This window comes from Nilaparvata lugens, chromosome 8, assembly GCF_014356525.2.
Source record: "Nilaparvata lugens isolate BPH chromosome 8, ASM1435652v1, whole genome shotgun sequence".
NCBI lineage: Eukaryota > Metazoa > Arthropoda > Insecta > Hemiptera > Delphacidae > Nilaparvata > Nilaparvata lugens.
Genome location: NC_052511.1, coordinates 49,842,167 through 49,864,000, shown reverse-complemented (window position 1 = coordinate 49,864,000; position 21,834 = coordinate 49,842,167). Strand labels below are relative to the sequence as shown.

At 34.6% G+C, this 21,834-nt stretch overlaps 1 protein-coding gene across 3 annotated transcripts in view; it reads right to left on the bottom strand.

The window, feature by feature from the left end:
* The window catches only part of LOC111044179 (lysosome membrane protein 2), a 224,715-nt gene that overhangs the window by 144,441 nt on the left and 58,440 nt on the right, over positions 1-21,834 (bottom strand). The window contains exon 1 of one of the 3 annotated variants that reach the window (XM_022329262.2): positions 15,226-15,690. The exons of the other annotated variants lie outside the window; for them this stretch is intronic. The gene's annotated coding sequence lies outside the window, so the exon portion shown is untranslated. Of the gene's footprint in view, positions 1-15,225; positions 15,691-21,834 lie in introns of those variants that run through there. 3 annotated transcript variants of the gene reach the window in all.

Genomic DNA, 21,834 nt, shown 5'->3' with positions numbered 1-21,834 from the left:
TGTATATCATCATTCTCCAGGCTTCAATCTTCTCCAGATTATAGTTCTATTATTCATTTATTGGATTGAGCAAACAATATTAAAGTCGGAAAAGGAAACACAGGATATTGCCCTAAAGTCCTTCTATTTCCTAATTTTGTTACAAATCAAAATATTATCCAATGTATATCATCATTTCTCCAGGCTTCAATCTTCTCCAGATTATAGTTCTATTTATTAATTTATTGGATTGAGCAAACAATATTAAAGTCGGAAAAGGAAACACAGGATATTGCCCTAAAGTCCTTCTATTTCCTAATTTTGTTACAAATCAAAATATTATCCAATGTATATCATCATTTCTCCAGGCTTCAATCTTCTCCAGATTATAGTATGTTCTATTTATTCATTTATTGAATTGAGCAAACAATATTAAAGTCCGAAAAGGAAACACAGGATATTGCCCTAAACTTCTTCTATTTCCTAATTTTGTCACAATCAAATATTATCCAATGTATATCATCATCTTCCCATGCTACAATCTTCTCCAGAGATTATAGTTCCATTCAATAAACAATCAGTTGTATGAATGATTGAATCTTGTGATAATTATAATGATTATAGTCTTCCAATTTATCATGTTCTTGCACACACAATCATATTATTTTTCCAATCATACTCATTCAATATTTTCATTTCATTTTTAATCATCACTACACCAATTATGAACGTTTTCAAAATACGAAGTTCCCATTCATAAATCTCACACTTCCTTACATAGAAAAATCTTTATCGTATCACAAATTTGTCAGACTGACAAATCTAATAAACTTTACTGTATTATCTACGAATTTTATCAATCTCATATTCTGTTTATGGTATTATTATTTTATTTTTTCATAAGCTGAATAGAGTTCATTCATTGATCCAAATCATAGATCATTAATTTGACTATCATATCAACTCTTATTTCTATTTATTTATTATTAGGTTAGCACTAACAATACAACGATCGGAGAAGAAGAAACAGGTTATTATTGTTTATTTGTTTATACATGTCATAGGCCATTACAAGAAAAGCATGGACAATAATTGTCATACAAAAATCAGTCAATAAAAACATAACTTAATCTAGCAATACAAGTTCTTATTTCTAAACAATGCATTATATTAAGATGACAAAAGTAACTATGACTATGTTGCACACTATTATAGATACCAGTAACACAAAAAACAAACATTTATAGATAAAAAATAGAACAGTAGAGTACGGTACTAAAATATAGTCAGTCTATCAGCCTCTTCACATAGTAATTAATATTGAAAATGTTGAAGGAAGGCCTAGGATTTAATTTATGAGTGCCTGCCAACTATACGGACACTCCTCAATCAACCAGTCCTTAGTCATTCTTTTGAACAGGCCAAGTGATTGAGCCTCCTTTAACCGGGTTGGCAACGAATTAAAAACCTTTATACTTTTATGCTCCGTACTTTGTTCATAAAATGCTGTTAGGTGCTGATTAATTCTTACAACATTTCTTGATCTGGTGAAATGATCATGAATATCAGATCCTGTTGTCCAACTGTCATGTGACTTATAAGCAAAAATAGCCAGGTTGTAAATATAAAGAGCAGGAACTATCATGATTCTTGATGACTTGAAAATGGACCGACAAGAAAATCTATGGGGCTTCCCAAATATGATCCTAACAGTTCTCTTCTGGGCTTTGAAAACCATCAGTGCATCTCTTGAAGCACCCCAAAGCAGTATGCCATATGAGAGTAGTGACTCAAAATACCCATGGTAGGCATCATCTCTTGCCAGAACCCCAGATAATCTTGAGATAATGAAGGCTGCTGAATTGAGTTTTTTCATCAGTGATTCCACATGACTGACCATGCCAAATTCCGGTCGACAGTCACTCCCAGGAACCCTGCCGAGGTAGAGGGCTGAACCTCCTCACCATCAATATCAAACTGAAAAGAGCCCAGCTGTGATCGCTGTAACTGGAATTCAATAAATGAGGTTTTCTTAATGTTTCCTCCACAAGTTTGCCTTGCACCACTGAGCCACCTCACTAAGCACAGAGTCTGCAGTCAGCTGAAGTTCATCACTATTCCTAGCTGTTATTGGGAAATTTGAATCATCAGCAAAGAGAACTGATTTGGCATGATTTGCAGGGAGTCATTAATGTAAATCAGAAACAGAAGGGGGCCCAAAATTGATCCCTGTGGGACCCCTCTCCCAACAGGACGAAGTTCAGACCTGAATTTACCATTAATGACAACACCCAAAACTTCTTCAATTTCCTAATTTAGTTTCAAACTGTCCAACTATTATACATAGGTTATGTCCATATTGATAGATCAATCATTGATTATTTATTCACATAATAGAAGTTTTCTTTTGATATAATGTTCTTGGTATCATATTTCTTTTGATATTGAAACATTGAGGATTCATTTATTATATTTCCACAGCAAGTAATGTCCCTCAATTGAACAAGTCATAGTAATTCTGGCATTGACATAGAAGGCATTGACAAGACGGAGGATCGACAACTTTGTTCTCCTATCCTTCTCCACTGCCATTATAACTTGGACCTCACTATAGGCTACAAACAATTTGGTAACGATACAGAACTAGAAAATGATAGAGCTGTTGGCTTTGTCCGATGATAGACAAGGATAGCCAATCAATAGAGCTGACATAATAACGTGAATCTCTATTTAGAGTGATCCACCACGTGATACAACGTCGACCAATCACGTGCGAGTATTTGGTAGGCTTCAGGTGGCCTACTCGGTGGTCACGCCCACAATCTCTCTCATTGGCTGATACTATACAAAGTACTCGCACGTGATTGGTCGATGTTGTGTGAAGTTTTGGATCTCTTAGCTGGCGTAAAATTGGTATCCAATCATTGAACTTGAGAGAGGCCATCTTGAATCCTGACACAGTATTTTATGAGATGTAGTGATATGTATTCATGATAATGAAAACACAAAGATGTAGTCAAATATCACACATTTTTTAAAATATAATTATGAATTCAGGGCTATTTTCTTGTATTTATAAAATAGAATTATAGTAGCCTTTCAAATTAAAATTGAATTACGCATTGAAATTGAATTCTTGTTTTATTAATTTCAAAGGGTGCTATAATTCTATTTTATAAATCACACATTTTATTTGAAGATAAACACAAACCTGTTTCAACACCTTTGGTGTTATCTCCAGTGTCACAAAGGAGCTTGAAGTTGACACCATATGGGTTTTGAAACATGTTTGTGTTTTTCTCCAGATAAAATTTGTGATAATTTACTATATAATTATTGTTTTCCTATCTTCAATCAATGAGATAATAATACAGAGTGACCCAGAATAACGGGAACTTTTAAAAACGCCATAAAACAATAGTGGGAAAGGCAAAAATGATTTTATTCAAACTAATGTAAAGTTCAAGACTTGCTATTTGAGATTTATTATAAAATAACATCTATCAATATTTTGACAATTATTACTTCTTTAAGATGGCTTCCTTTTGCACGGATACACTCTTGAAATCTGTGTTGAGAAATCAAGTTCAAGACTTGCCATTTGAGAATTATTATAAAATAACATCTATCAATATTTGTCAATTATTTCTTCAAGATGGCTTCCTCCTGCACGAATACATTCTTTAAATCTGTGCTGAGATACCTGAACGATTGCTGCAACATTTCAGCTGGGATATTGTTAATTTCATTTTGAATTGTCGGTTATGATGCAACCACAGTTATTGGTCAAGTTGAGAAAACGTTTGATTTGAGATAGCTTCACATACAGAAAATCGTAGGTGGACAGATCATGGGACCAGGAAACGCAGATGTTGCAGCGATCAATGAGGAATCGTCAACACAGATTTCAAGAGTGTATTCGTGCAGGATGAAGCCATCTTAGAGAGGAAATTGTCAAAAAGTAATTGATGTTATTAATAATTCTCAAGTGGAAAGTCTTGAACTTTACATTAGTTAGAATGAAATCATTTTTGCTCTTTCCACTAATGTTTTATAGCGTTTTTAATAGTTCCCGTTATTCTGTGTCATTCTGTATTATCAGAATCTGAATATATGAGAGCACTAGTAGTTCTTAGCAGGTATGGTACTCATCAATCCCCCCCACCTTATCAATTCGATGGGAAAAAATATAAAAATATTATGGGAGATGAATTATTAAGATGGAAAACAATGAATAACATCTGCAATTACCAGCTTTAAAGCTAGACTGGACAGCTTTGGATTAAATAGTACAAGATTTATCCTTGGTAATGCCTTGGATCACAATACCTTGTAGGAGCGACAATTTAAAACCAAATGGAGCTCGAAAATTACCGCTGTATCCTTCCACATGTTAGCAACTGTACTGTGTATTATATTAGGTGTAAAAATAAATTCGTATGGCTTTTGTTGGTGGGGAGTTCCTTGCGGGAATGTTCCACCGCCTGAATATATAATTTAAGCCGTCAATGGGCCTTACGACTGTCATACTTCAGCCGGGACCGACAGTTTAACGTGCCCATCCGATAACACGGGAGTGATCTGTTTAAAAAACTTTTGGCTCTCAGTGGGGTTTGAACCCGGGATCTCTATGCTGCTACGCAAGCACTCTATCCACTAGACCACGGATCACTCCATATTAGGTGTTTATCACTATCATTATCATCACCATCATCTCTTATCTTCTTCTTCTTCTTCTTCTTCTTCTTCTTCTTCTTCTTCTTCTTCTTCTTCTCCTTCTTCTTCTTCTTCTTCTTCATCATCATCATCACCATCACCATCATTAACATCATCATCATCATCTTCACCATCATCATCATCATCAACATCATCATCATCGTCTTCATTTCATGTAAGTTGATAAAATTGCGGAATAGAATGTCCGGGGGAATCACGATGTGTATGAGTGAGACGGAGGGAAAGAAGAGGAAGGAAAATCATGTGTTATGTGAGAGGAAGAGAGAGAGAGTGATGGTGAGAGTGTGGAGAGAGACAGTGTGAGAGAGAAGAAGTTGCAGATTGCGACCTGCGAGGTCATACTCCGGCATCAGTAGCATCACCATCTCAGAATGACCCTCTTTCCAAATCATGACATCTTACACAACAGAGAGGTGAAAAAAGGAAGAGAAGAATTAAAAAAAAAATGAGAAGGATGAAAAAGGAATTTGAATAAATCTTAAACACTGGGGCGAAATGTATTTGTGGTTTACGGTGAGGCGAATAGTTCAAATGAAGAATAATTGCTATCATTAGATGATGCTACAGTGAGAATCAGGGTGTACTGTCAGTATTCCAAATTGATAATATCAATGCTTCTCATTCCTTTAATTCTGACAGCTTGTAACTAATCTTCTCTAGTAAGATTACTTCTACTCTGTCAGCATTCTTCATGTATAACACCAAGGCTGACCCATTCAAGCAATGCTGACAATTTGTGATTAATGTCGGCAGTTTTTTCTCCAGTAAAATTCACTTTACACTTTCAGCATTCTATATGATTAGCTTCAATGATCCCCATTCAAAAATGCTGACAGATTGAAGTGAATCTGACTGATGGAAAAGAAACAGCCTAGAGTGCTTTCTTTGTTGTGATCATGACCGATTTTCTGGTCTGATAAATCAACTTGTTGAGGTGGTGCATTTCTACTGCACGTTTATTTCTACTGGTACAAGTGCCAGAGTTTGGTAATAGTGGTTGTTTATGGGTTTATAAGATTTGGTTTGTAATTGAGGGTAGATTACACCGAAACATCTGAGCTACCTAGACCTAGGAGGTTTATTTATTAAGAAGTTGAGAAAACTGAAATTCCAAAGAGAAGAAAAATAGCGCAATGACGACCTTATTATTTCATCTACCAATGTTATTACATTAGTGTAATTTGCATTGTAAATATGAATAAATAAAATAAAAATAAATTCCAAACTCTGTTTGGTTCATCTAGAAATTTCATCAATAACATTTTTTTTTGAATCCTGATTGAAAGGACAAGTCATAAGTTTATTCCATGTATCTAAAATGATAGATAGATAAATGACTTTATTCACACTTAACAATTTCAAAAGTGATGTGGGCGATGTTGAGGCAATAAGAGCCCCCTCTTCCACTTAACCCACGGAAATGATGATAGATGAGAGGTTACTCACAATAACCTGAAATTATCATCTTTCAAACGTAAACCGACAGCTGATTTTGGGTTTTGGAGAGACTCATTTTGGTTTTTACTTTCTTTGCCCTATTACCATAGGTAAGGAAAGTATTGCTTCCCGAAAAAAAATTAAGGTAAGCCAACCCCAATTTCCAAATTTCTATACGTTTCAAGGTCCCCTGAGTCCAAAAAAGTGGTCTGTATGTGTGTGTGTGTGTGTGTGTGTGTGTGTGTGTGTGTGTGTGTGTGTGTGTGTGTGGTGTGTGTGTGTGGTGTGTGTGTGTGGTGTGTGTGTGTGTGTGTGTGTGTGTGTGTGTGGTGTGTGTGTGTGTGTGTGTGTGTGTGTGTGTGTGTGAAACAATTTCGATTGAATGCAATTCAAGATGGCGTCTAAAATGGCGAAAATAATGACAAAAACGGGGTTTATCGCGATTTTCTCGAAAATGGCTTCAACGATTTCGATCAAATTTATACCTAGGATAGTCATTGATAAGCTCTATCAGCTGCCATAAGTCCCATATCTGTGAAAATTTCAGGAGCTCCGCCACGTCTATACAAAGTTTGATTTTAGATTCTCAATTATCAGGCTTCAGATACAATTTAAACAAAAAAATTCAAGTGGAAAAGATTGAGCATGTAAATCTCTACAACTAATGTTTTGTAACATTTTCACCTAAAATTGAAAATAAGCTCGAAATTCGAGAAAATGTGATTATCCGATTGCAAACTGTTGATTCTATTAAAAGATTCACTATGAAAAGATAGCACACCTCGTGTGTCCCCAGCGAATTGTCCTATCACCAGCTGGCTCAGATCTTTGAATAGTGGACTTAAGATGCGCGTGTACACTAGCGTCAGGTGATCAATTTCCATTAAGGCAAGGAAAGTTGTGTTGACCAGATTTTTTAATGTAGAGATTCATGTTTTCAGTAAGTTCATGAAATAAATGGATGTATTCTTCATGAATTTTCTTGAAATTTCAATCTGATTTACCAAAGCTCCATTTGGTCCACCAAGAAACTGTATCTATGAAGAATATATTATCAAACTGCAATATCAATATCAAAGTATATCCCATCATTGAATAGACTTAGAACGTTGTCAAAAATCCACTTTAATTAAATAAAAATTAAAAATTAATATTTTACAGGAGCATGCTTTCGTGTGTGCTCACACATCATCAGCTGTTGTAAGCACACACGAAAGCATGCTCCTGTAAAATATTATTTTTTAATTTTTATTCAATTAAAGTGGATTTTTGACAACGTTCTAAGTCTATTCAATTATGGAAAAGTTCCACAACATCAACATTAACACTACAAACTTAATTATAGCCCATCATTTTGATTTTCATGTCTCTCGACCTATGACTAACTTTTTCTACTTTTTTTGTTAAGTTTTAAACTTCACCTAGGCTTCTCCCTTTCATATCAATTTTTCTACCTTTGATGTTTGTTTCTGTAATTTTGTGTTCACTATTTTCCAAATTTTATATTCTTCCATCATTCCTCAGCCTATCTATTTGATTTTATTAGCTACTGAGTTCTATTGCTTTAGTAAAATAGTGTGTTAGACTTCCTCCAACGGTCCGTAAGTTGCATCTCACGTTCTGGACTGTATTTTTCTTAATAGGTAACATCAAATTTGGTTTGTGATTCGTTACTATGCAGTCCTTTATATTATGGAACTTGTTTATTTGTTTTCGATATGCATGTATTTTACATTTTCTAGTATTAAGCTTATTGAGAATAAAACTTTATTCATCCAAGTTTCTCCTCATTGATTGTTGTTACGGTCGTTCTCATAACCATATTTGAAATTCTTCGTATCTTGTCACGACCAATGACAGTTATGCTCAACCTTCATTGGTCAACAGCTAATAGCCAATAGTGGGGCTTCTCGACAGTTAAAGAACTCATTTGTCATTCCACTAGTGGCAAACAACCAATAAGAGAGTAGAAATTCAGTTGCCATGACACTCAATGAATATCTAGTAGAATTCATTTACAAGTTATTAGAAATCGCAAAATAAAACCTTATTTGATTCCACTAGTGGCAAGCAACCAATAAGAGAGTAGAAATTGAGTTGCCATAGCACCCAATGAATATCTGGTAGGATTCAATTATTTCGAGTTATTAGAGATCACAAAAACGTTATTTTATTTACTTACAGGAGTTGATAGAATTTGAGGATGAATTTCTCAAAATTTGAATTCATGTTTTAGAGTACACGTACAACAAAGAGGGGGTGATGAGGGGAAAGGAATAGGCGAAGGCTCTAATCATTCATCTCTCTCTCTCAATATTATCTTTATATTTCAATGTTATTTGTACAAACTAATGAAGAATGAATGATGAATTGAGAATTCAAACTCTTTCAAAACAGGATCTAAACATAGCTTATCAAATGAGGTGTATCAAGAATAATCTAAATTCCTTATTTAATATGAGAATTGGACATTCAGCAATATCTTTATTATTGTTCCAACTCCTAATCAAAAAGTCTCGAATAAGTTGCAGTCTAAATGGTATTAAAATCATTATTATCTTTTATCAATTACTCAACTTGAAAATGAAATACAACAATCAAATTGTTAAGAATTCATCAAATACCACGATAACCTATAGTATTATTTATAAAAAAAAAAAATCAGCTGATAGTTGCAGTGATAGTAGTTTTAATTATTCTGCTCAAAATTTCATTTATTTCAATATTATTGGAACTTTCGGATTGTTTAGTGGTATTTCCGGCCTTATCAACCCTTCGAAATTCAAAATTCATCAGTCATATCTCGAATACGTATTCTCTGAGTGTTAATCTTGGTGAAAAACAGAAATTTTAAACTAAACCTCAACTTTGGACTATTTATGTGCCAAAATCAAGGAATTGAAGAAGTATTGGGCAATTGCCTGTTTCTCTTTCCAAATATCGTGTTTGTGACTGTTCTAATAAATAAATATATCAAATTAACTGAATCCAGTATTCTAGAATCAAGCTGAAAGTGAAGAATTTTTGAAGTCAGCTATCTGAACTCGAACACCTCAATTCATTCATTATCCATTTATACAATAAGTACATTATCCAAATGATAGGGAGAGGGAAAATAAGGTAACCTTGTGCTATTCCTCTCCCAAATTTGGATAACACATAGTCAAAAATAGGTTAAGTCTTGTAGCTCTTCAATTCACAAAATTTTCAGTCCTCAAATATATCCACAAAGAAGATTTTCAAATTTAGATGTTTTTCAAACATAGAATAAATATTTCACATTATTAAAACTGAAATATCTTCTTCTTTAGGTACCTTCTCCATTACGGAGGTTAGCTACCATCATGGCAATTCTCACTTAGTTTACTACGGCACGGAAGAGGTCCTGTGACGAGCAGTTGTTGAATGCTTCAACTAAAATATGAAATATTCATATATTAAAATTGTAATTTCGAAGAATTACCGAAAAACAAACTTAATTTTGAAACAATTCTCATTGACTCCCATAATGAATAGTGTAAGTTTACAATAAATTTAATAATCGGAAAGTGAACTCGTTGACTGATGATTTAAATCAAATTTCTCGAACGGAATATAACCGTAATAGGAAAAAGTCCTGAATAGATGACCGGTAAGGAAAGTTCATATCTAGCTACCTTATAATTCACACACCACAATGATTTTCTCTAAGAGTTAAACTCATTGTCCAAAAATCGGAATCAAATTCATTGTTTTAATAAATAAGGAGATTACGTATTGTTTTGAGATGGTAATGTACTTAGGCAGAAATAAAATTCAATCATTATTGTTCAAAGGAAGGAAATAAGCTTATTGTTTGAATCAAATATGGGAGATTTCTTTCGTAAATTTCGTTTCAAATAATAGAAGAATAGACCAGTTTCGGTCAGTTCAACAAACACCAAAAACGGCAACAATTCATTTTATTCCTTCTAGTTATTCTTCCTATTTCTTCGGTTCTCCTACACACTAATTTGGTTTCGTAACGGAATAATTAATAGCTTCCAATATCCGTTTTTGAACTAAATGTGTGCCAAGTTCAATGCACGCCTGCGCAGTGGAGTGAAAAATCCTTGGCTCCAGGTTAACTCGCGTGCATCAATATTGATCAGTGTGGTTGATTTTATCATTTTTTTTAAGCAAGTAGCGGAAATGTTGACCGTGAATCGGTTCCTTGTTAAATCATTTCAAATTGATAACTAATTAATTTGATAAATAAATGAAGATTTGAGTTGAAGAGAGTAGAAGAGTTCCTCTTCTAACAACCCTATAGCAGAGAAAATCAAACTTCCATAATAGATTGTTTATTATGAGCCTAGAGTGATGGCATCACTATAATAGCAGTGGAGAAAGATGGGAAAAAGCGTTGACGATTCTCTTACTTGCCACTGCCTTCTATAGAGGATAGCTGATACCGGAATATCTGATGTAATATCAACTGTTAATTCTCCGTTGTTGATTATCCATCTTGTTTTCACTATCATTATTCCTATCGTATTTAATAAAACTCTTAAGTGAAAAAACTCTCACATTCTTTGATGTGGCGACGTTCGTTTCGTGCTGGTGTTGCACATTCTCAAGCCAAACAGAAACTAAATTATTTAAGGTTATAAGTAACCTTATGAGGAAGCTCATAACTCTAAATACTATAGTTTCTGTTTGGCTTGAGAATGTGCAATACCAGCACGAACGGACGTCACTACATCAAAGAAGTGTAGTGTTTTTTCACTTAACATTATTAAACTATTCGATAGTCTAATATTCTGTTGTTAAAAATTATCAATTTTCAATAAATAAGTCGTCACAAAATATATCTTCACATTCAATAAATCTAAACATTTCTGTTTTTAAATGTTTTGACTAGAAACTGGACCTGAATTCAAGTGTATGGAACATACCTAACATACTTTTGGACCATTATAGTGTAAAATCAAATTCTGGGAAGAAACAGTTTGGGCTGTGCTGTTAGTACTTCCCCAATCATTTTAAATAATTATGTTCTGTTTATCAATAAATAAATAACGAAGCTCGGTGCCTCGATATTGGAGAATTATTGGAGTAGTACAAATAGAATAATTTTTGAAATTAGCAACATACTAAATAGAGAGCGGGAATGAAACAGATGCTGGCGGTTTCTGATCATAAAAAAGATAGCAGATGAGTCTTATATGGAAGGGATTGAAGGTACTGGAAAAATTATGGTTACAAAAATGAATTAATGATCTACAGCTCTTGGTTGTTGATAAACAGTTTAAAATGTAATTTTAAAGCACATAATTATAAGAAATTTATTAGATAAGTTGAATCATGGAAACTCAACTTTTCTAGTTTTATTCAAGTCAAGCCAACAAAAGATACAATGCCAACTTTACAGTTATCTACTCCAATATATGAACATGAAGCTATACATGATTCAATGAATTACAACCAACATCATGAATATTATTACTGTGCCAACTATTTAACGATGAATATTATTTTTGAAATTTTGAAAACATAACACAAACTGACCTACTTTGAGAATATTTTACCAAACTTCACCTAATTCTAGACAGTTATAATTCATTTCATAAATTAAAGCATGCAAATGTCACGTAGCCATGCATGCAATCAATACACGTAACGAATCTTCTTCTACAGTCGTTTATCCGAATGTTATATGATTACAAAATACTTGCTCGCCAATTAACATGATTTTTGCAAAATTTTCCGAAGGTAATCTGTGGAATACAACATTAAGGTAGTGCAGCTTCTTTGACACGTTCTTGAGATTCAGAATAATTGTGTCTTTAATGGTCTGGTTTTGTATAATTTTGTGGTAATTCAATTTTTGTGTCGAGAATATCAGTGTTCACTCTATCAAATAGTTTTTTATGGAGGGTTTCAAACATGTGTTAATCCCAATACTCACTTTTCGCTATTGGGCTACTGAAATTATTGGAACATAGGCCTAACAGTTATCAAGCACCCTTTTTACTTTCCTTGTCCTATTACCATAGGTAAGGAAAGTATTGCTTTCCAAAAAAAATTAAGGTACCCCTATTTCCAAATTTCTATACGTTTCAACTTTCAAGGTCCTCTGAGTCCAATAAAGTGGTTTTTGGGTATTGGTCTGTTTATCTCATCTCCCAATTAACGGGATGACTTGAAATTTGGAACTTAAGGTCCTTACAGTATAAGGATCCGACACGAACAATTTCGATCAGATGTAATTCAAGATGGCGGCCAAAATGGCGAAAATGTTGTCAAAAACAGGGTTTTTCGCGATTTTCCCGAAAACGGCACAAACGATTTTGATCAAATTTATACCTAAAAAAGTAATTGATAAGCTCCATCAACTGCCACAATCCCTACATCTGTAAAAATTCCAGGAGCTCCGCCCCATCTATGTAAAAATTGAATTTAGATTCCCAATTATCAGGCTTCAGATACAATTTAAACAAAAAATTTCAAGTGGGAAAGATTCAGCATGAAAATCTCTACAATTAATGTTCAGTAACATTTTCACCTAAAATTAGAAATAAGCTCGAAATTCGAGAAAATAAGATTATTAAATTGCGAACTGTTGATTCTATTATCATTCACTATGAAGAGATAGCAGACTTCCTGTGTCTGCAGCATTATTGTCCTGTCACCAGCTGGCTTAGATCTTTGAATAGTAGATGCGCGTGAACACTAGAGTCAGTTGATCAATTTTCATAACGGCAAGGAAAGTTGTGTGAGTGCGCCACACCAGATTTTTTTATCAAATAGTTAAATAATATTTTATCAAATTTCTTATTTTATCAAATCAAATTTCATCATATAGTTGGATGATATTTTATCAAATTCTTGAAATTTATCAAATTTCATATTTTATAAAATTAAATTTCATCAAATAGTTATGAATTGATGAAATGAGAAGGTGCTTGAGAACATTGTTCTCTTCTCAATAACATCCAATACATATATGAAGCTGATGAGAGCGAATTGTTTACAGGATTTCTCCTCTCAATTTAAACACTACTCTTCTCTGCAAATATCAGGGTGGGCACACACCAGTTAGTTAAGACAAGACTAGTCACGTTTAGTCACAATACTTCACATAGTTGCTTATGAAGCAACACACACCGATTAGTCATTGCTATTGAACATGTCTTCATGAGCAACTATGTGAAGTATTATGACTAAACGTGTCTTGTCTTGTCTTGTCTTGACTAACTGGTGTGTGCCTAGCCTTATAGTTTTAGACTCGAGATTCTACATGATTGACTGTTCACAAAAATTAATCCACTTCTTAGAGAATTGAGGTCCAATACATAACAGAAAGACTTTTCAAAATACAGTACAATGCAGATTGTTTCGGATGGACACGTTAAGCCGTCGGTCCCGGCTGCCTAAAAAGCAGTCGTTAGGTCATGTCAGAGGCCCTGAAATTGATGAGCTGCGACCTGAAAACTCTGACACCAGACCTGAGCCAACTAGGGCACTCGATATTATTATTATTATTATGCAGATTGTCAATGAAATAAATCTGGGGAACAAAATGCATCTGCGTATCGGAATGAGGAGATGTCAAGACATGAAACCCTCGAAAACGAGTTCTCGACTTCAACTATTGATAAAACTAGTGAAGATAACAAACAAGCATAATATGCTTTATATCCTACATATTATATTGTAACATAATTGTATTTTTCCAAACAGAATTCTATTATTTATGGAATTTTCTACTCTGATTTTTTATATTTCTGTGAACAGAATTGAATACATGAATCACTTTTCAATTCATATTAGGCTTTTAAACAAAATTGTACCCCTGAAATTTGAATCAATCCGAGGAGCAAATTTCATGGTATAACATTGATTATAGATTTAAGAGTTTAACGAAGAAACAATATAATAATTATAATATAACAATCTGTGAAAAACATTCCTCAATCTAAATATTCGGTTGAGATCCCAATCCACCGAAAAACAAGTTTGTACACAACACGATAATTGACCGAGCGTAGTGAGGTCTATGTTTTAACTCGGATTTTCTTTTGTCTGTCTGTATGTAATGCGATTACGGCCAGACGCGTTGATAGAATTTGGTGAGATTTGGCAGAAATATTCCTTTTTCAACACTGTGCGTCGATGTTTACACAAGATTTTTTGAAATTTTGCATTTTAAGGATAATATGGAAAGAAAAGGAATTCCTCCATACCCTGATATCACTATAATATATCATCTACTTTGAAGATAGGATCAATCAGACTATAGAATTATTCATAATCAATCAGCTGACAAGTGGATTATTCATTGCATGCATTACACAGATGTTTGGCAGTGCATATTCCTAAAAGGTAGGATTTCAATATTTCTTATGATACGTGCCCATCAGTATCAATATTCTCACATTTGAAAAACAAAGTTAATAGGTGTTTGAAAATAAAAAATGATTAAATGAACTAAATAATGCTGAAGAAATTATAATATTCTTGATTGAAAAAAAATAATTTCAAAATAGTTGAGAAATATTTTTATCAAATGGAAAGATTATCACGGAATTGGATGAACTATCATATGGGATACAAATTCAAACGTGAACTGAGTTTATTAACATAAGTGAGTTTTTGATCTTGGAGAAAACAAAGAACAGTTTGAAAACACAAATTTGAAATTGTCAACCACTTTTATTATTATAATAAGGTTCTTGGTAACCTGGTTCTGTATATATTATAATAATTTATAATAATAAAAGTGTTGACAATTTCAAATTTGTGTTTTCATTATGGAAAAGTACCACAACATCACTCACAACACAACTGTAAGGTTAAATAACAGTTTTTGAGAGTAAATTATGATTCAACTGAATCAACTAGAACAGGTGACATAAGATACTTGTGGATGAGAAAACTGCGTGAGGTCCACTGTTCACAGAACTACTAGTCTACTATCAATTTTTTGAAATTTATCTATCAGGAGATAACTGAATGAAATCTACAATAATATCTATAAAGAAGTCAGAGGTACGAATATTATCATCCTGAAAAATTGTGTCCACTCCAAAACAAAACATCAAAACTCACCTTCTCGAATCACTTCCGGGGTATCTTCAACCAGCCCTTCTTTCACAACTGTTATAACGTCATTTTCAAAACAGAAAACGATTGAAAATACAGTTAAAAAGTCGTCAAACACTAGAAAAATTCACCAGAAAACACTGGATATCAGACTGGAGTCTCGCCGGGTATACTCCTAGATATATTCGTTTCAACAGAAAATTCCACCAAAAAATTGAGATGCATCAACATTTTGTCATTTTTTGAGAAAAACTGTCGCACGCACTAGAGTTAGTTTCGACACTAGTCCACTTTGATTGCCGCGGAGAAAAACCCTGAGTTTGTAAACAAAAAGTTTGAAAATGTATCCACCGCGTAATCTAAGCTGGACAGGTCCGGCGGTGATAATAAACTAAATGTCGGATCTGTTTGGGACGGGACGGTCTCCCGGTGAAAATTTCCCCCGTCGTTACATCCCCTCCCTTCTTCTCCCGCCGATCCATACCTTTCTTTCCCCCCACATCCCTACCGTAGTCTACTGTACTGCAACCTGAACATCCACCACTGAGCTATCCTGCAATCTCCTTTTCACTTACACCTCTTCTTTCATCCTTCCAACAAACTTCCTCGATTCTTTTTCGACCGTTTTCCGTGTCCTCGACTTCGTCTACTTCAGTCGTGTTTTTTCCACTCGTTTTACTTTCGTTTTCGTTCCGTGAATGCGGCTGCTGTTTTGTGGAACTAGTTAGTAGTGGTCTCTTACGATAATGATAAAGAAGAAAGTGAACTTCTCCTCCTCCTCCTCCTCTTCCTCCTCCTAACCTGTCGTATGCAGTGGAGAGAGAGAAAGAGTGTTGATGCACTGTCGCTCTTGTCTTGTTCTTCACATTTCTTCTTATTTATTCTCCTCTCCTACTTCTTCTTCTTCTTCTTCTTCTCCTTCTCCTACTTCTACTCCTTTCTTCTTCTTCTTCTTCTTCTTCTTCTTCTTCTTCTTCTTCTTTTCTTCGTCTTCTTTCATTCATTTTCTCTTCTCCTTCTCTTCCTTCTACCACTGGTCTACTTCTCCTTCTTTCCCTCCTGTCATCTTTTTCTTCTTCCCTCTCCTTTTCTCTTCTTCTTCTTCTTCCCCTCCTGTCATATTTTTCTTCTTCACTCCTATTCTCTTCTTCTTCTTCTTCTTCTTCTTCTTCTTCTTCTTCTTCTCTTCCCCTCCTGTCAAATTTTTCTTCTTCACTCCTATTCTCTTCTTCTTCTTCTTCTTCTTCCTCTTCTTCTCCTCCTAATACACCTTCTCCTCATCATGAGCCTCTCTCAAATTCATCCACTTCTCCTACTTCATCTTTTACTTCTCCTTCTTCCTCTTCTTCTTCTTCTTCTTCTTCTTCTTCTTTATCTTTTTGTTTTCCTCCTTCTTCATGATCTTCGGTGCCTTCTTTTCTATATTCTTGATTTTCTGTACCTTCTTCATGTTCTTCTCCTTGTTCACGATGCAACTTCCAACTTCTTCTTTAACTTATAGCTGTACTCATCTTCTTCTTCTTCTTCTTCTTCTTCTTCTTCTTCTTCTTCTTCTTCTCTTCTTCTCTCCTTTTTCCTTCTTCCCCTATCTTCCTGTCCTTCTTCTTCTTCTTCTTATTTATTTATTATATTTTCACAAAGAAGCTCTTCTTCTTCCTCTTCTTCATCTTTCGTTTTCTCTCCTTCTTCATGATTTCCTGTGCCTCTTTTTGATATTCTTTATTTTCTGTACCTTCTTCATGTTCTTCTCCTTGTTCACGATGCAACTTCCAACTTCTTCTTTAACTTATAGCTGTACTCCACTTCTTCTCTTCTTCTTCTTCTTCTCTTCTTCTTCTTCTTCTCTTCTCTTCTTCTCTCCTTTTCCTTCTTCCCCTATCTTCTTGTCCTTCTTCTTCTTCTTCTTATTTATTTATTTATATTTTTCACAAAGAAGCTCTTCTTCTTCCTCTTCTTCTTCATCTTTCTGTTTTTCTCCTTCTTCATGATTTCCTGTGCCTTCTTTTTGATATTCTTTATTTTCTGTACCTTCTTCATCTTCTTCTCCTCGTTCACGATGCAACTTCCAACTTCTTCTTCAACTTGTAGCTGCTCTCCACTCCTTCTTCTTCTTCTTCTTCTTCTTCTCTTCAACAGACTCCTTCTTCTTTATCTTCTTCACTGCTCTCGTGTTCCCTGGCTTCCTGTTCTTGATAGTGGTCCTCGTTGGTAGGTCGGACGCAACTTTTGTAATAATATTGTTGTTCTTGTTCATCTTGTTCTTCTTGTTCATCTTGTTCTTTTTCTTCTTCTCCATCTCTCAGTGTTACGAAACAGCGGCGACTGCTGCAGTCTGGCTGGCTGTTTTATTTTATCGGTTGTAACAGCTGTGTAATCTCCACAGAGACTACAAGTTGCTACGTCCACGTTATAATGGCAGTATTTGATTAACATTTTTGGTGTTGCTATCCTTGTCTATCACTGGACAAAGCGATAGCATTATCCCTCTCTAGCTCTGGAACGTTGTCAGATCGTTTTCTCACAAAATTGTAATTGTAATTGATCATTCTCTTGAATAAAATAATTGACAAAACATTTCATCTCAATAATAAAAACTTATAATTTTTTGATGAATAAAATAAAATTGATTATTTTTAACAATAATGAACAGTTGGTATCAGCTCTATCCTATACAGGAGGCAGTGGCAAGGCAGAGAATAGCCACCGCTGTTCTCCTATCTTTCTCTACTGCCATTATAACATGGACCTCACCAAAGGCATCTGCTTGTGTTTGAATTGGTCATTTTCTCCTTTACTCGTTTAAAAGTGTAATAATTTTTTTTCATTAAAACACACAAAACAAGACAAAACAAAATGACAAAGAATTACAAGACAAATAAAATACAATAAAATGTTACAAATATAAAAAAATCTGGTGTCGTACACTCACACAACTTTCCTTGCTCATTGATATATAAGCCTCATTAACGAGGATAATTTAGGGAATAACATTATGCCGATTGGCGGCTGAATAATTAAAACTACGATTATACTATTGTGATTGTGTTCAGAGTACATTTTCCTTTGTTTGAATTATGAATTTGAGGATTTTTTAAAAGTTGTCAAAAAGGTGTTCGACGAATAAAATATCGACATGTGTGTTCTTTTGAATAAACTGCTCTATCTACCTACCTCACGCACGAGAAGGAGGTTACAAAGTAAATTTCTCAAGGATGGGGTGTTAATTTCTCAGGGAGGAGACTCATGCCAGTTAATAGAGCTGATATATAACTATACACGGTATGAATATGAAAAAAATCGGTCAAGTCATTTTTGAGAAAATCGTGATAGAAATTTAACAAATTCATTCTTCTCAGGGATATTACGTAGCTCCTGCAATTTTCCCAGAAATGAGACTCATGTCAGTTGATAGGGCTTATAACATAGCTATCAAGGGTATAAATTTGAAGAAAATCGTTAGAGCCATTTTCGAGAAAATCGTGAAAAACATGGTTTTTTAGCCATTAGATTTTATTGAATTTCCTATTGTCGGAACTCAATAGTATAAGGACCTTAAGTTAAAAATTCAAGTCAATCGGTTAATTAGGAATGGAGTTATCGTGTTCACAGACACACACACACACACACACACACCACACACACACACACACACCCACCCACACAACACACACACCACACACACACACACACCACACACACACACACACACCACACACACCACACACACACACACACACACCACAGACCAACTCCAAAAATCAGTTTTTGACTCAGGGGACCTTGAAACGTATAGAACACATGAAATTAGGGTACCTTAAATTTTTTTGGAAAGCAATACTTCCCTTACCTATGGTAATAGAGCAAGGAAAGTAAAAAAACCATGGGCTTTGTGGTTGGGTGTGTTGGAGAAGAGAAAAAAAATTGAAAAAAAAGTTTGTTTTTATTTTGGCTGTACTATTTGTTGATTTGATTAAAATAGTCTGTTAAACATGATCTTCTTCTTAATCCCAGTTATTTTTTGTAAGTAAATTTATCTCTGTGGAGGTTATAAGTTCCTGTTAGCTTTGATTGAGCATTCGAAAATTCTTCAGCTTTCAGAATCCATTTTTCTTATATTCTCTGCAATACTTTTAATGCATAATACGTTTCTCTATAGTGAGGTTCACATCATAAAGGCAGTGGAGAAAGACAGGAGAACAGTATTGCCTATTCTCTGCCTTGCCACTGCCTTCTACAGAGGATAACTGATACCGTTATATCTGATGTGATATCAACTGTTCATTCTTGTTTGAAATAATCATTTATATTTCATTCGTTGAGAAAAAATATTTTCCATTGATTTATTAATAAATATTCATCATTGAGATTAAATATCTATAATTCTACATTGTTAGAAACCTATCCGACATCGTCGGGGAGTTAGACAAGGATAGCACTATGATGTGACGAATGATAGACTAGTAGTTCTGCGAACAGTAGACCTCGAACTCAGTGAGTTACATTGACCTGTTGTTATGTTTTCTCAAAAATTAATAAATAATTTATCAATTTAAAAATGTCTAGAAAAAATCCTAAATAAACATATAGCTTTCTGTCATATATCGTACCGCGACGTGTCGTTCCGAATGTGAGTGTGAGCGCTGTTATCAGGTCTGGCTGCAACTGTCTACAACGTTGATGGAAAGATACCATTTTCAAGATGTTCGATGTTTTTGAACAGGTAGTATTATAGTCAACTGTCTACTAACGTTAATGGAAAGATTACATTTTCAAGTTTCGATGTTTTTGAACGGGTAGTATTATAGTCACTAGACAGCTGATTTATGATGAATAATTCTATAGTCTGATTTTTACCCCATATTGGCGTATAAAGGAGGCTCCTTTTTCCTTCTATATTATTATTTATGAAATACAAAATTTCCAAAAACCTTGTATATACGTCGACGCGCAATTAAAAAGCAACATACCTGTCAAATTTCATGAAAATCTATCCGCGTTTCGCCGTAATGCGCAACATAAGAACATATAAACATTTCAAACATTAAGAGAAATGCCAAACCTTCGACTTGAATCTTAGACCTCACTTCGCTCGGTCAACAAGGATAGCAACACCAAATTTAATTTGATGCTGTCATTATAAGGTGGACCACACCATAGCGCCAGATAATATTCTCAACCTGTCATGAAAACAAATCTGTCATTAAGCTATATCCATATAAGTTGATGTCTCGCTTCTTACACCATTACTCACTTCAACATGTTCATATATGTAATATAATTATCTCTCAAAGGATCTCATTCTCCCTATTACAAATGATAAAAAATAATGACGGCAGTAGATCTTGCTATGACCAATATGTATAGAAACTGCAGATAATGTTATTGGATTTATGTAGATTTTCATATATATGTGCCAATATTTGATATATGTAGAGGGGAACACGCGCCAATCAAGCTCTATGTCATAGAATACACCTGATATGTATATTTGATGTATGTAGATTTTGAATATATGTGCCATATATATATATATATATATATTATATATATATATATATATTTAAAGCGAAATGGCACTCACTCACTGACTGACTCACTCACTCGCAGAACTAAAAATCTACCAGACCAAAAACTTTCAAATTGGTAGGTATGTTCAGTTGGCCCTGAGGAGGCACTAAGAATCTTTTGGGCAATTTTAACTCTAAGGGTGGTTTTTAAGGGTTTAAAGTTCGTCTTTTAGCATGTATATTCTTCTTATTCCAATCTCTTAATTATAATTGAAAAGTGTCCATACCATATGTTAATATAGAACTATAATCTAGAGAGAGTACCTCTTCGAAACAGTTGTTAACTGCTTACTAAATTAATAATTTTGTCAGGTTGGCATTAAGTTGAGTTGACTTGTTAGTTGGCACCACTTTGAAGATTGAAATGTATTTGTAGCGGAAAATGATTGGGCACTGCGACTTCAATCAGAGCTATTCCTCTGAATATTATATTACTAGCCGTCAGGCTCGCTTCGCTCGCCACATCCGTTTAGCCAGACGTTTAGTCTGGACCCCCGACTGGATCGTCCTAACATATGATAAATTATCGAAGCGAGCCTGCTGATCTCATTCTTGGACGATCCAGTCGTGGGTCCAGGGGTGGAGCCCCCTGGCTAGACGGATATGGCGAGCGAAGCGAGCTGGCGGCTAGTAGTTCATATATGTAGCTATAAGGGAACGCGCCAACCAAGCTCTATAGTCATTCTATAGAATGCACCTGATAAGTATATTTTATGTATGTAGATTTTGATATATATGGCAACATAATTCATTATATCACTGTAAAATTCCGAGAAAATCACGAAAAACCCTGTTTTTGACAACATTTTCGCCATTTTAGCCGCCATCTTGAATTGCATTTGATCGAAATTGTTCGTGTCGGATCCTTATAGTGGAAGGACCTTAAGTTCCAAATTTCAAGTCATTCCGTTAATTGGGAGATGAGATATCGTGTACACAGACGCACATACACTCATACACACAGACGCACATACACTCATACACACACACACACACACAGACACACACACACACACACACACACACACACACACACAGACCAACTCCC